Genomic DNA, 14,228 nt, shown 5'->3' on the forward strand with positions numbered 1-14,228 from the left:
CTTACCTAAAATCTTGTAGGCTTTGTTCAATAGGAAGTGACCAGTGACACCTACTAGTTAGTGCCTTGTTTAAACAGATGAAAGATGAATATGCACGTTGTGGCCTGAACCTACTCTAATGAAAGCTTGCCGACAGTTTTCCTAAGGTCGTGAAGGTGCCGCAGCCAGACTGGACTCCTCCATCACCATGCCATGGCCTTCTGAGCATCTCTTCCTCATCTTAGTGCCTGCCAGCAACAGAGGAAGGAGAACATAGGTCTTTCATGTACCTTTTCGTACTATGAGGTAGCACTGTGCCCTCCTTACTTTTTCAGAGCCTTAGGTAGAGGACCCTACCCTGAGGTGCCACAGCTGGAGGAACACAGCCCTTCTCTTTCTATAGGTTTTAGAGTGAGATATCGGGACAGTAGCTCACTCTCAGGCAACGAAAAACCAAACCAAAAACCACCCACTACCTTAGGGTTTTGTCCTAAGAATATGCTGGTTGCAGCCTCTGTAGGTAGACACCAGGCGTCCCTGAGAGCTTCTGATAGACTTGATACTTCTCCCCAATCCTGTTGTGTCTCTCCTGCTTTCCTAAAATACTAAGTACTTTGTGTCCACTTTCAGTTCTGGATTTTTTCCACTGCGTTTAGACTGGGAGAAACGTTATCAAATCCCAGCTTCATGAATGCCTGATTATCACTTGTAACTTTTGTCTCTTGAGCCTAGAAGGCATCTCTTGTGTATAAATGACACTGGACGTTAATATGCACCCTAAACTTGAATACAGTGCACATCTAGTAACAGCTTGTACAAAACGTGTTACTCCCCGAAGTAGTCCTAACACCTTATAATTGAAAAAGTGAGTTATAATTGACCAAATGCTTTCACAAATAGGATCCCTTTTGATCCTCACATCTCTGTGGGGAATTACCGCTCCTTTTTTAAAAAAATAAATTAGGGCTTCCCTGGTGGCGCAGTGGTTGAGAATCTGCCTGCCAATGCAGGGGACACGGGTTCGAGCCCTGGTCCGGGAAGATCCCACATACCGCAGAGCAACTGGGCCCGTGAGCCACAATTGCTGAGCCTGCGCATCTGGAGCCTGTGCTCCGCAACAAGAGAGGCCGCGATAGTAGGCCTGCGCACCGCGATGAAGAGTGGCCCCCGCTTGCCACAACTAGAGAAAGCCCTCGCACAGAAATGAAGACCAACACAGACATAAATAAATAAATAATAAATAAAAAATTAAAAAAAAAAATTAATTTTATATTTATTTATGTTTGGCTGCGTTGGGTCGTTGCTGCGCGTGGGCTTTCTCTAGTTGAGGCGGGCGGGGGCTACTCTTCTTGCGGTGCGCGGGCTTCTCATTGCGCTGGCTTCTCTTGTTGCGGAGCACGGGCTCTAGGCGCGCGGGCTTCCGTCGTTGTGGCACACAGGCTCAGTAGTTGTGGCGCATGGGCTCAGTGGCTCCGCGGCATGTGGGATCTTCCCGGACCAGGGCTCGAACCCGTGTCTCCTGCATTGGCAGGCGATTCCTAACCACTGTGCCACCAGGGAAGTCCCTACTGCTCCTTTTCTACGTATGAAGAAAACGTCTGGACTTCCCTGGTGGTACGGTGGTTAGGAATCGCCTGCCAATGCAGGAGACACGGGTTCGAGCCCTGGTCCGGGAAGATCCCACATGCTGCGGAGCCACTGAGCCCATGCGCCACAACTACTGAGCCTGCGCTCTAGAGCCCGCGAGCCACAACTACTGAGCCCACGTGCCTAGAGCCTGTGCTCTGCAACAAGAGAAGCCACTGCAATGAGAAGCCCGTGCACCGCAACGAGGAGTAGCCCCCGCCCGCCGCAACTAGAGAAAGCCCACGTGCAGCAACGATGACCCAACGCAGCCAAAAATAAAATATAAACAAAGAAACAAAAAAAGACTTGTCAGAAGTCATTTATCCCCAAATATAGGATTTCTAACACCAAATTTGATGCCTTGCATGTAGCATCATGCTTCCTCTCCAAAGTAATAAAACTGAATTTTTGTAATTTTAAGCATATTAGACATGCCATGTTATATTAGACCTATGGTTAATCTATAAGCAGTCATTTACATTTGGAATGAGATCTGTAGACAGCGATATATATTCACTTTTTAGGACTTATTTCCTTCTCAAGCTTCTATTTCTTGCTACAAAGTAAAACGTTTTGTTTCCTGTTAAAGGAGTTCTAGGCATTGTCAGTGGGTAAGGTTTGTGGTGGTAGCCAGAGTACAGAGATCCTGAACGTGGGGACATCCTTTTGCCATTAAATTTCTACTGTGCCCGAAGCTGGGTTGAATAGTTTTAGGCTGTTTGAGGTCCCAGGAAGACTCTTTGCCCACCCAGGGAGCAAAAGGCCCAGGAAAATTTCCATGTGATTTTAGCTTGACCCCATTTACTGGATGATTCATCCCTCCTTTCCTTAATTCCACGCCAGCTTTCTTCACCTAGGTTTTCTCCTTTTCCCGAGACCATTCTTATCGTGATCTCTTGTTTCACCACCTGTGGCTTAGGACCATATTTCTCCAAGTGTGGGCCCTTGAGCAGAAACATCAGTTTGTTAGAAATAGAAATTCGGAACCCACAAAATCTGCTTAGTCAGAAACTCGAGGGGATGGGGCCCAGCAGTCTGTCTTTGACACACCTTCCAGGTGATTCTGATGCATGCTCAAGTTTGAGAACCATTGGTGCAGTAGTTAATTTTTTTTTTTTTTTTTTTTTTTTTTAGCATTCCTTTAACCTTTCAAAGTGATTTATGAATTTCATCTGACTTACCACCCTTTAGGACAGCATTTTTCTCGCAGTGCTTTGTTTTTGGCCAAAATAAAGGGTTCCGTGGTCAGCTGGCATGGGAAAGACTACATTCTTATGCATACTTACTCTGTGCCCCCCATACCCTACCCCCAAAGTAGGTAAGGATTCTGGGGTCAGTTGCCAGGTTTCAAATTTTAGCTCTATCATTTAGTAGCTACTATTACTGCCACCTACTTACCTTAGTGATCTTTGGGGGAGTTACTTTCCTCTCTGAGCCTTTACTGTCTAGCTTGTAAACTCATGGAATAAAATGGCAATTACTTCTGTAGGAAGTTGTGAAGACTAAACAAAGTCATGCACATACAGTGACTCAGGTGGTGTTTGGCACGTGGAGAGCTTCCTTGAATGTCGTGGATCATACTGGCTATGACCCTTGTCATTGCCAGGACTGTACTAAATAAATAAATAACTCTCCGTCGGTTATCTCTGGCGCTTGGCATTTCACTGCTCATTTCTAAACCTGAACATTTGCCGTGTGCTCCATTTTTCAATATTATACAAATGAGACTAGTTTTCACTAATATCCCGAGATAAACTATATTTGAAATTTTGCTTATTTCTTCCTTTTGTTTTCTGCCACCAAGCCACTTTCCTATCTGGGGCAGAATATTTCTTTTGATAGTGATTTAATATTTTAAGCCTTTGTTGAAGAATGTTGTCTAAGATGTGTCGAAAGTCTAAATAAATATTATTTCCTGCCTCAGTTTATTTACCACTTCAAAAAATTTCAGGTGTTTTATATCTATTTCTCTTTATAGATACAGAATCTACCTATAGATATAGAATTAATACAGATATCTATAGATTCTATAACTTTACGGTGTTTCTTCTATTAGGTTATTTTTACTTCAGTGTCTGAGTCTATTCTTAATTAAAAATTCCCTCAACCTACCCTATACTTCCAACAAATCCACAATGAATCTTATTTTATTGGGTCTTCTCCGGAGCCTTTGTAGGAGCCAAATTTGGGGCTATTTGGATGATTCTATCTAACTTTGCCTACAGATTCATAGTCGTCCTCAAGAGCATCCAGAACTCTGGTTGGATACCATTCCATCCTGGTGATTTATTTCACTTTTGTCAGTTAGGACGAGTACAACCCTTGCATTTTTCTTTCTTTACTTTAACATAGTTGGACTGCTTCATAACAACATTTGTATCCAAATATCCTCTTCAGTAAAATATATCAGAATTTTGATTTATTCTCTTTTCTATCTTTTATTCATCCATGTACTCATGTTTGTAAGTCCAACTGATTCTTGGCTGGCTTTCTACCAATAATAAAAGAAAAAAACAACAACCAGAAAGTCCTTAAATTTTTTTTTTTTTTTTTAGCATTCCTTTAACTCTACAAAGCGATTTATGAATTTCATCTGTCTTACCATCCTTTAGGACAACATTTTTCTCACAGACTTTTGTTTTTGGCCAAAATAAACGGTTCCGTGGTGAGCTGGCATGGGAAAGACTACATTCTTATGCGTACTTACTCTGTGCCCCCCATACCCTACCCCCAAAGTAGGTTAGTGATTCATAATTCACAGTGGCATTTTGAAAGATTCTGAGATGTACTGCATAAAGAATCTAATAGATTAACTTTGACCTATTCACCCCCTCCGCCCCCCCCCCCCCCCCCCGCATAAACACCTATCATCATCCCATGAGCTAATGTTGGATAGGACACCTCTGTGACCTTTTGGTTTAGGAGTTTCCTTATTCTCTTTTGGTCAGTCTTTGTGTGTTTAGATGTACTTCTCTTTTTGTCTTTGCTTATTTATTTCATTGCTAGTTAGACTTGCTGGGTCTTTTTTCCTTTTGCATTCTCAATATTCATTTGAAAATTTTGTACTTGAACTTTCTGTAACACATCTTTGAAACGATTCCTTTCCTCTTTCTGTCATCTGGTCTCTGAGTGATTGTCTTTTTGTTTTCATGTTTCTTTAGAGTGTTAGCCCTGGATTGGGTCAGATAACTTATGGGGAGTACTTACAATGAGTTTTAGGTCTTGTACTTGTGAATATTTCTTTTTTCCATTTATGCTTTTCCCATACTTATTTTTTTGATAGGCTTCTGTGACCCAAGTTGAAATTTTATAATAATTTACTTTGAAGAACAGAATAACTTTTGTTATCTTTCTGTATTCTATGTTGAAATGGTTATTTTCATACTTTTAATAAGAATGCTACTTTGGTACTACTGGTGGTTATAATGGTTTCAGCTGTTTTTTTAATTTACTTAATAGTTGATGTAAGATTTTTAAGCTTCATTGCTTGTGATAGGGAATTAGCAACTAAAATAGTATGTTAACATTTATATTTTCCAGTGAACCTACTCAGAAATTCACTTTTCCTTCACAGAATTTGTAACAGAACTTCATATTGCCTTGCAGTGCTTACTGCATACAAGCTATGCTCTTGTTTCTGCTTGCAGGCTCTTGCCAGGTGTCATTTTGTCAATGACACCCATTCCTACCACTGCATTTGAAGTTGCAGACCTCCTTCCCCACACTACCTGTTCCCCTCTCTACTTCATTTTTGCCTTTTGTGTTGATCAATATGTAACAAACTATGCATTTTATTTATTCATTGTGTTTGTTCTCCTTTAATACAAGGTGAACTCCCTGAGGGCAAGTGTTTTCATCTGTTTGGTCACTGCTTTACCTCTACTGTCTAGAACAGTGTGACACATTATGGATGCAGAGTAAGTTTTTTATTGAAGTACAGTTGATTTACAATGTTAATTTCTGCTGTACAGCAAAGAGACTCAGTTACATATATATGCATTCTTTCTTATACTTTTCCATTATGGTTTATCACAGGATATTGAATTTAGTTCCCTGTGCTGTATAGTAGGACCTTGTTGTTTATCCATCCTATATATAATAGTTTGCGTCTGCTAACCCCAAACTCTCAATCCATCTGTCCCCCACTGAATTCTTGATTTAAAAAAAAATTTAATCTCAGGAGATGTAGAAAATGCATTCCATAACATTCAGTATCTATTCATGATACAAAATGAACAGACTATCATTAGAAGGTATAAGTATTCAGCAGATGTGATATTTAATGGTGAAACACTGAAAACATTCTTTTTAAATATTGGAAACAAGATAAGACGCCTTTCACCAACAAGATAAGATAATCCTTCTTTGCAGCATTATATAGGAAGTCTTACACAGGAAGAAAAAGAAGAATTCTTAGCATTGGAGAAGAAGAAACTGCTATCACTAGTCATTGAGGATATCTTGTCCCTGTAGAAAAACCAAAAGAATCTACAGATGAAGTATTCGAATGAATAAAAGTGGTTAGCAAGTATACTGCAAACAAAATCAATATACAAAATCAATTGCATTTCTGTACTCTGCTACAACTATTTAGAAAAGGCAATGAGATACCATTTATAATATTATCACAATTATAAAGTACCTAGGAATAACTCTAGCAAGAATAGGCAACAACTATATGGAGAAAATTATAGAACAAAGACACTTAAGAAAAACTAAAGGAATGGAGAAATAAATCTTATTTCAATAGAAAATTTCAATCCACAGAAGATGTGATTCTCCCCAAATTGTTTTAGAGGTTTTATGAAGCTAAAATGAATTTCCCTCACCTCCCTCCCCCACATAGAACATGCGAGCTGATTCTTAGCAGCAAATGGAAGAGTGAATTGGGGATTTTTGACCTACTAGATATTAAGACTCGCTATTATAAAACTCTGCCAATTAAGACAGCATGGTACTGAGCAGAAATAAAAATAGATGATTGGAAGAGATTAGAGAAGCCAGGAGCACAGCCGTACATTTATGGTAAAGGGGAATATATAAATATATATGTATATGTTTTGGGGGTCAACCTTTAAGTTCTCTTAGCAAATTATAGTTATACATTGCAGTGTTATCAACTAGTCACCATGCTATACATTAGAACCTCAGAACTTATTCATCTTATAGCTTAAAGTTTGTAGACTTTATTTTTTTAGAGCAGTTTTATGTTCACAACAACATTGAGTGAAAGGTACAGGGATTTCCCATGTACCCCCTGTTCCCACATAGGTATAGCCTCCACCATTATCAACTACTCAGCAGAGAAGTATATTTGTTACAATTGATGAATCTACATTTACACTTCATTAGCACCCAAAGTCCATAGTTTACATTAGGATTCACGCTTGGTGTTGTATGTTCTATGGGTTTTGACTAATGACATTATCCACCATTATGGTATCACTTAGTTGGAATCAAAGAGTATGTATGTAGCCTTTCAGATTGGCTTCTTTCACTTAGTAATAAGCATTTAAAGTTCTTGCATATCTTTTCATGGGTTGATGGCTTATTTCTTTTTAGTGCTGAATAATATTCCATTATCTGGATGCACCAGTTTGTTTACCCATTCATCTACCGAAGGGCATCTTGGTGGCTTCCAAGTTTTGGCAATTATGAATAAAGCTGCTATGAAACATCTGTGTCCAGGTTTTTGATGTGGACACAAGTTTTCAACTCCTTTGTGTAAATACCAAGGAGTCCGATTGCTGGATCGTATAGTAAGAGTATGTTTAGTTTTGTAAGACACTGCCAAACTCTCTTCCAGAATGGCTGTACTATTTTGCATTCCCACCAGCAATGAATGAGCGTTCCTATTACTTCACATTCTTGCAAGTATTTGGGGCTGTCAGTGTTTGGATTTTCATTTTTCTAATAGGTAGGAGCATTGTCTTTAATTGGCGGGGGGGGGGGGGAATAAAGGAAGTAACTCAGATATTCATTAATATCAATAGAATGATCTTGATTAAGCATGGTCAGTCCCTGAACTAGTGTCCTCCCGGACTGGGGAGTGCAGCGCGGGGCGGGGACTCGCAGAGAGGAGAACAGCGCATCAACCCCAGCGAGAGGCGCGCAGGTCTCGGGATGCGGAAGGCGGGCCGGCGCCGCGCTCCTCTCCGCCCCCGCGAGCGAGACGGTCACGTGCAGCGGAGGAGCTGACCTCCGAGGGCGGGCCTGGGAGGGGCGCCGCGCAGGTGGTTCAGGGTCGCCTGAGGCTAGGCGCGAGGCGGGCACTTGCGCAGCGCGGGGCGGAGTGCGAGCCGGGGCCGGAACCGCCGCGGGTGGGGAAGGGCGGGGAGGAGCCTGGGAGCGTGCCGGCCGCTGCAGGGGGAGGGGCGGGGCGGAGCCGCGGCGCGCGCGCCCGTCGGAGGGGGAGGGACAGAGCAGCCATTGGGCGCGCTCAGTGCGGCCGCTGCGAGCGTGGGGCGAGCGTGGACCGCGGCGCGGCGGTGCGACTCCTTCCCGGCCCTTCTCCCCGCCGCAGGCGAGGGCACCGTGTGGCGGCGGCGGGGCCAGCGAGGCCGGAGGAGGCGGCTGTGCCCGGGCATGGTGGTCTGGGGCAACGCGGAAGGTGAGCGACCCCCGGGCCGGCGGCGGGGGTGGGGGCGGGGTGGGACTGGCCTCGCGTCGCCGGGCGGCGGCCCAAGCGCGGGCGGCCTGAGGCGGGGCGGGGGCGGCGCGCCGGCCCGGCCCCCGCGGCTCTTGGTCTCGCGGCCTGGGCGGCCCGCGAGAAAAAAAAAAAAAAAAAGAACTTAAAAATTGAGAGTTGCATATATAATAAAATGGCATGAAACTATACACAAGCATTGTCCCAAAACCAGTTTGCTGGTTTTGATACTGTAATATAGTTAGGTAAGATGTAACCATTGGAGGAAACTGGATGAAGCATACATAGGACTTCTCTGTACTATTTTTGCAACTTCTTTTTTACCTCTGATTTTTTCAAAATGAAAAAAAAAGTCAACAGTTTTAGTGCTGTTTTCTTGTAGATGAAATACTGTCCCGCCATGAAAGCAATGAATTACTGATAAAAACCGAGGGCTACATCTCAAAAACATCATATTGAATAAAAAAGCAAATAGCATAAAAAGATATAGTATAAAGCTCAGAACATACAACCTAAACAGTATATTATTTAGAGCTACAGCTATGAGAAAATTAACAAGAAAAGCAAGTGAATGATAAGACACAAACTTGAAGATAATGTTTATCTCAAAGGACTAACGGAGGGTATGTGACCAAGAAAAGGGATTCAGGGTCCTCAAAGGTGATTGTAATGTTCTTTTCCTTAAATTTTTATTAATCACTATTTTATAACAACTCTGAAGTCTTAAAAATGTATAAACCTGATCTTTAGCATTTAATAGTCACCTTTATTGAAAAGAGTAAAATTAAGTGAAAGGTGAATAAAATTCAGCAACATTAAACATGTTTGATAGAGCATATAATTATAAGAGCATCTAAGAGAAGATTGGGTTCTAGTTTAAATTCTGGTCTGACTAATTTGGGGTTAGTAGGTTTTGGTCAGTGGTTTTTGAAGGGCGGTCCCTGGGCCAGCAGCATTAGTACCACTTAGATATTTGTTAGAAACGTAAATTCTCAGACCTTCCCCCAGACCTACGCTCTTGGGGAAGGGCCCAGCACTCTCTATTTTAACACAAACCCTCCAGGAGGTTCTGATGTGCACAGACTTTTGAGAGTCACCAGGAAGTTCAACTTTCTCACCCATAAAATTAGAAGATAAAACTAGATCAGTATTTCCCAAAGTGTGGTATATGTAGTACTGATCATGTGCAAGATGTTTTTAAGTGATAGACACATCACCATTTAAAATTTTATTTATTGTAATGTTTGTTAGACTAGTACAGATAGCATACCAAACCCATAAGTTCACTGATGTTGTGTCATACATTGCTAAGTTAAAAAAAAAAAGGAAAGGAATCAACTTAATGTAAATATAAATAATAAGGCAAAATAGTAAGGTATGTATAGCAGAAAGTAACACAGCATTGTACATCAACTATACTCCAATAAAAATTTAAAAAGTAAGGTGATATGAGAATATCACAAAATTCCTGGGGTTAGTTCTTAGATATTAAAGTTTCAGTAGTCCTGAAGAGGATCAGTCTTGAAAATATTTTCCATTCTAAAATTCTGAGACTTCATATGCTTGCTTTTCTTACAGATCTGCCTCCTTAATTTTGCTTTTTAAAATTCAAGCTAATACGTTAAAAATTTAGTCCACACAGCTTGTGTTGGGAGAGGAATGGCCTGTTAATGTGCTTTTGTATTGGGGGATACTTATCTGAGATTGAAAATTTAACCATAGTTAATGGAAAGTGTGGATAATTCACATGCGAATCATTAAAATTAAATATATTAAGGAGAAATCTGTTTTGAAAACATAATTTAATTTTAGAAGCACTTTCTTTCACTACGTGTAGTATTTATAGTGGAATAGGCAGATGGTTTTATGTAAGGAAATGAAATGAGGTTTGTGGACAGTAAGAAACATATTTTGATAATTAGGGATTTAGACTTTGAAAAGTCTATACAAGTTATAAACAGCTACAACATGACCGGCCCTTTTGTTAAAAAGTAAATTGATTTATTTATTTATTTATTTTTGGCTGCGTTGGGTCTTTGTTGCCGTGTGTGGGCTTTCTCTAGTTGCGGCGAGCGGGGACTACTCTTCATTGCGGTGCGTGGGCTCTAGGCGCGCGGGCTTCAGTAGTTGTGGCACTTGGGCTCAGTAGTTGTGGCTCGTGGGCTTAGTTGCTCCGCAGCATGTGAGATCTTCCTGGACCAGGGCTCGAACCCGTGTCCCCTGCATTGGCAAGTGGATTCTATACCACTGCGCCACCAGGAAAGCCCCTGACTGGCCTTTTTAACTGGCATTTTAAATAGCTTTTTTGCGATGTAGTTCACATACAGTTCACCCACTTAAAGTGTACAATTCAGAGGTTGTGTATAGCCAGAGAGTTGTGCAGCCATCACCGTGCACAATTCTAGAACATTTCATTACCCCAGAAAGCAACCCTATATCCATTAGCAATTATTCTCCAGTCCCTCTACACTCTCAACCCTAGGCAACCACTTATCTACATCTTATTTCTATGGATTTGCCTATCCTGGGCATTTCATATAAATAGAATTTATATTTCATATAAACATAATGATATGTAGCCTCTTGTGACTGGCTTCCTTAATAGAATATGTTCAAGGTTCATCCGTATTGTAGCATGTATCAGTACTTTATTCCTTCTTATTGCTGAATAATATTCTGTTCTATTGATATTATATGTCACTTGATGGACATTTGGGTTGTTTGCACTTCTTGTCTTTTATGAATAATGTTGCATGTATGAACATTCATGTACAAGGGTCTGTGTGAAAGTATGTTTTAATTTCTGTTTTATACCTCGGAGTGGGATTTCTGGGTCAGATGATGACTGTGTTTAACATTGTAAGGAACTGACTGGATCTAAAATGCATTCTCATTCAAAGCAAAATTACAAGTTTGCTGAAAACTTAAATACATTTCTGTTCTAATTTATAATAAGGTACCAATTTTGTTTGTCAATGGTTTTATTACAGAATATCTCTCTAAAATGATATTTGGCAAAAATCATCATTAAAATACATGTTTTTGAAAACAGCAGCTTACAAACGGCTGTTCTACATCACAGTTTATCATCATTTATCAAAATTGTCACATCTTCTGTGACATGGTTCTTTCTCTGCATATTTTATCGCTGCCTGTGTCGTTTAGCATTTAGGGGAAAAAAATGTCATGGAATCTGCTTCCTGAGCTGATGATTGAATTCAGATTGTTTTGGTTGACTTTTACAAATAAATTACATGTTAAGAAACTGATGGTAGTTTTTTTTCTAAAATTCTCGTTTCAGCAGTAATAAAAAACATACTTCTAAAATAAAAACATAACATTTTGTAGTCTAGCTGCATCTGACACTTGATATTTTGCTGTGTGGCCCTATTAATATTTTGAAGTTATAAGGAGAGATACTATTTTGTGTAATGAGAATTTATGTTCAGTAAATTGTTAATATTTGACTTTGTCTTACTTTCTTCTAATGCTTTCCTAAAGGCTTATGTACTAAATTACCTACCTTTAGATTTCTTTTTAGGAAAGGTGTTCAAGATATTTCTTTTTCATACCTACTTGTGAAATGAGGTTTTTAGCACCTCCTTGTTATGAAGGAATATTTCTGAAAAAAATAAGATAAACAGCTAAATGCAGTGAATAACTGAAGTAATAGAGAAGTGGTAGTATAGAAAAAAGATGCTCCTCAGGGAAGAGAAAGAAAAAATACCAGTTGGACTTGAATGGATAAGATTTATTTAAAGCCTTTCATTGCTGCATGAAGGATAAACAAAAAGAGTAGTAAGGCAGCATGAGGCAATCAGTGTCCTTGTAAAGAAGACAAGAAATATCCTTAATCTCTGAATCTATAACTATATGATTCTACACGTAGATCAGCTAAAATCATCCTTTGTTTTATTTCTAGTAGGGATAAGCTATTCTATGCACAATATTGTAATGGATGTTTGTAGTGAAGACTTGAAGCATTTGGATCATTTGGGAAGTAGACTCAGACAGGGTTTAGTGTGTAGAATACTTGTAAGCATGTGCCCTTGGGAACAACATAGTGGGAGGGAGGCAGAGGCGTCAGGATTGGGCAGAAGCTTACGTCAAAGTGTCTCCTTGGCCAGCCTTCCAAGAGAGGTTTGTTGATAGCTTGGATGTGGGGTATGACAGAAAGAGGTGTCAGGATGATTTCAAGGATTTCAGCCTAACTAACTAGAAGGACGAAGTTGTCATCAACTTCATCCTTTGAAAGGAGGTTTGGTGGAGAAGATCTGCAGTTAGTTGGGCCTGTTAAACGTTCGAGATCTGTAAAACATCTATTGGCAGAGGATGAGTTGGTGAGTCCATATGTGAAACTGGAGCCCAGGAAAGAGGTCTGCAGTATATATAAATATGGGGGTGGTCAGCATAGGATAGATGCTAATTAGACCAGGAGACTAGCTGAGACCACCAAGTGAGCATGTGTAGACTGACTTGAGGATGAGACAGGGCTGAGTCCTGGGACACTTCAGCGCTTAGAAATTGGGGCAAATAGGGGAAACCAGCGGAGGAGACTGGGATGGAGCCCCAGGACCCAGCACACTGCTTAACAGCAGTGGGTAGTAGATGTTTATTTAGTGGATAAATGTCCAAAGGGGAGGGAAAATAACATGGGACAGTGATGAATTTTATTTCTCCAGGTAGAATAAATTAAAAGGTGAAAAATAGGATCAACTGTTATCTATCTCCTCGGTGAATGGGTGGGGAGTGAGTCATGGAAATTAGAATAAAAATAGATGTGTTCTTTTCTATAAAAATAGATGTGTATACCTATAAAATAAGAACCGTTCCTTTTAATAAACTGAAGTATTTTTAATGCAGTTACTTTCTTTTAATCTTTGTGGTACCTATTGTGCTTGTGTGGCTAATTCTTCGAGAAACTGTATAAAAATGTCCCTTGTGTATAGAGATGAATCCAGTTCTTCAGATTGATTATTTCTATTGTTTGTGAATATGCTTTAAAGTAGCACATTAAGTAGTTGAAACTCATTTGAGAAATTATCCTATGTTTGTATCTCTCTTCTTTGTAGTAAATGACAGAAGAATTTCATTTATATATTTGCTTCCATATATTTGATAATTTACAGTAGAATTTTCAGTGTTCTTCATGGTTAAAATTGGTACTAAAGGTGATTTGGAAATTGTGTTGAGCATGTATCTTGCTAAACTATAGAAGACAGACATTTTGTTCAAGGATTTTATATTCTAGGTGAAAAAGTTAAAACATTTATGGAAAGGTACATAAACAATTTTCTTGGGAAAATATACAGTTATGTCATTGAAACTCTGAGTCCTGTCTTACACTGAGCGGGACATGTATTAAAGAATAGACTGAAAGTAGAAATATCTGTAAACTTGAATTTTGACAGAATGAAAGAAGAATACAAAAATCAAGCTCACAAACTCAGCTGCCTTGATGTGGATGAAGCTTCTGTAAACAGACAGCTACTGTCCTTGAATAATAGTTCACATATCCTTTAAAGTGAATTAAGCTTTGGTTGTATTGGACCTGACCTGTCGGTGAGAAGGAGATGGCTGAGTCCAGGGAGGCGTGTGAGCTTTCTCAAGACAGACTGGAGTCGCTGGTGACTGAGACAAGTAGTGAAACGTTATTTCAAGGGTTGAAATGTGAATAGGAACCAGTGATTTAACAATGCTCATCTCTAACTTTAAGCCTTTTCTTGAGCCAGAAACCTTGGTTTTTTATGAGAGTTTGAGATTCCCTGAAGATACAACCTAGGTTGGACAGTTACCCGGATCTATTATATATTTAAGCTCAGGAAAGTTACGTGAACTGTGTTACTGCTTCTTGTTTTTGTGAATTTTTGGTCCAGGCTTTCAGAAAGACCTGAGCTGAACTCTAGGACAAAGCTTGTGGTGACCACCATTGCTGTTTCAAGCCACTGTCCTCTGTGTTTCTTTCTGTCATTCAGGA

The 14,228-nt window shown here is 40.1% G+C and overlaps 1 long non-coding RNA gene across 5 annotated transcripts in view; it reads left to right on the forward strand.

Annotated features, from left to right (window-relative positions):
* The first annotated feature begins 7,976 nt into the window (after positions 1–7,976).
* Positions 7,977–14,228, forward strand: part of LOC309622183 — a 35,381-nt gene continuing 29,129 nt past the window's right edge. Inside the window, exon 1 of one of the 5 annotated variants that reach the window (XR_014240585.1) lies at positions 7,977–8,215. This is a non-coding gene — a long non-coding RNA (uncharacterized lncRNA). The remainder of the gene's footprint in view (positions 8,216–14,228) is intronic. The other 4 variants (XR_014240586.1, XR_014240587.1, XR_014240588.1 and 1 more) reach the window with 4 other exon arrangements.

The sequence above is a fragment of the Balaenoptera borealis genome, assembly GCF_965194805.1.
Source record: "Balaenoptera borealis genome assembly, contig: HAP1_SCAFFOLD_1747, whole genome shotgun sequence".
NCBI lineage: Eukaryota > Metazoa > Chordata > Mammalia > Artiodactyla > Balaenopteridae > Balaenoptera > Balaenoptera borealis.